This window comes from Corvus brachyrhynchos, unplaced genomic scaffold, assembly GCF_000691975.1.
Source record: "Corvus brachyrhynchos isolate BGI_N302 unplaced genomic scaffold, ASM69197v1 scaffold4, whole genome shotgun sequence".
NCBI lineage: Eukaryota > Metazoa > Chordata > Aves > Passeriformes > Corvidae > Corvus > Corvus brachyrhynchos.
Genome location: NW_008237878.1, coordinates 3,497,179 through 3,499,203, shown reverse-complemented (window position 1 = coordinate 3,499,203; position 2,025 = coordinate 3,497,179). Strand labels below are relative to the sequence as shown.

Sequence of the window (2,025 nt, the reverse complement as noted above, 5' to 3'; positions counted from 1 at the left end):
CCCCGCTCCCGGTCCGGTTCGGGAGCCGCCGCAGGAGCCCTCAGAGCGGGGTCGCGGGCAGCCCCGGACCCGACGGAGGTCACAGACACGGTTGTGCACAGAGAAGGAAGCGGCGAGGTAAGTCGGCTTGAACATTTTCAGCCCTGGAAATGAAACTCACCACAAAGTTTTTTCAAAGTGAATGAACTTTCCTCCTAGCAGGACTGAAGGGAAAGTTAGTCCAAAACATTCCCGCAGCAGATACATTTAAACCCTGTTACACAGCCTGCAGCAGGGAAAAACAAACAAACAAAAAGCAAGATCTGCTGTAACATGCGGTGTGGTGATGCGAGGTTTTTATTGTATTTTCATATGTTTTCTGTACCCCAGTGGTTCATCCCTACCTTCCCCACTCCTACTCCCAGTTGGTTTGTCCCAGACCCAAGCCGCTCCCCAGTGCTCCCTACATGGTTGTTCTCCTTCCCCTTGTTCTGGCTCTCTCCCTATCAATCACCCAAACCCCTCCTGTTGTTCCCGAAGGTTCGGTGTCCATCACCTGAGCCCTCCCTAATTACCCTTATATGGCCCCCGTCAGTCCCCCGAGATCCTGCCCCCTCGGATACCTTCCCTCTTGGAACTCCCTTAAACCTCGACGCCCCATTGGGGCATGTGACCCCTCTCCCTCCACCCACCAAGACCATTGGACCAGATGTGAGTCCATCCCTTCAGCGTCCCTCCCTCCTAATCCGCTTATTGGTCCCTGGTTGGTTTACTCCCTTTGTTAGGCATGGACGCGTTGCAGGCGGGGCTTGTCCTCAGAGGAGACCCTTCAATGAAGTTGGATTATCTCCCGTGGCAAGCCTCCTCGCTACTTTTTAGCTCTCCCTTCATCCAGGGCTGCTGACTGCTACATTGTCTGGAGCCTGTGCTCCGCAGGGTAGAGCTGAGGCTTCAGAGGAGCAGCTTTAAAGCTTCCATGCCTCCGGCTGCTCCCCACTCCTGCCACACACCGCTGGAGCTAGCCTGGCCAGTGGACAGTAGCGGTCAATGTGACACTGAGGAGTTTTTTCTCCTGCACTTTACAGTCAGGCCTGACAGGATTTGGTAGTGACATGAGGGGTTAATGTCCTGACAAAGCCCCATTGCTCTGCTGCTTTATGTGTTGTCCCTGCTGTGGACATCTCTGAGAGAGGGTCTTGTTTTACATCTGCCAGAGAGGATGTTCTTGTTTCGCCTCTGTCAACAAAACAGGGAGTTAAATTTCAGGCACAGTGGCCTTCTCCTTTTCGTTCCAGGATCAATTTAGAAAAACTGGAGTAGGATAGTGCTCATGCAGAGGGACCACACAAAGAGGAGAGTGGATGTGAATCAATATAGCGAAAAGAATTGTGCATTGAAACTAGCATTTTAGTCCATTGAAACTAGTGTTTTAATCCATTCCATTAAAGATGTGTGCTAGAGTTATATTTAAACAGAATGGCTTGATTTTTGACCTCTGCACTTCAGAACTCAAAAGTACCAAGGCTTGTGAATCATCTACACAGTGACTATCAAAGTCACTTGACTGTTAAGGACATTGCTTACTGACTTCACCCCCAACTCTCTGCAAGATAAAAATTCTCTCAAATGTTACTCTGCCAGTCCTGTTCCATTTGAAGTAAAACAGCAACAATAAGTGAAGAAAGCCATGAAATAACATCTAACTGTAAATCTGAAACACATATGGTGGAGAAGATTTAAAATACGCTACTTAAGTTACTTAAAAGGAATATTAGGTTTAGCTTTCTTGGTTGGCAGTTCAGCCTTCTAGCCCAGACAGTGGGTGCCTTGTCTTGGGTCTGTTTTCACATAGGACCCCAGATCAACACCAGTACAGTTGCAATAGTAAGCACCCACGGATTGCATCAGCCTGAGACTGTATTCAGAAATGTGTTACAATGGTGCAAGGAGCCCCAAACACCTCATTTCTGAATTCCATTGCCCACCTATAGCTAACCAATGTATGATAAGCTGTATAATTATATCCTAGCAACAGAGTTTTCCTGC

The 2,025-nt window shown here is 48.3% G+C and overlaps 1 protein-coding gene across 1 annotated transcript in view; it reads left to right on the top strand.

Annotated features, from left to right (window-relative positions):
- The first annotated feature begins 6 nt into the window (after nt 1-6).
- Nucleotides 7-2,025, top strand: part of CHDH (choline dehydrogenase) — a 14,508-nt gene continuing 12,489 nt past the window's right edge. Inside the window, exon 1 of the mRNA XM_017732414.1 lies at nt 7-117. The gene's annotated coding sequence lies outside the window, so the exon portion shown is untranslated. The remainder of the gene's footprint in view (nt 118-2,025) is intronic.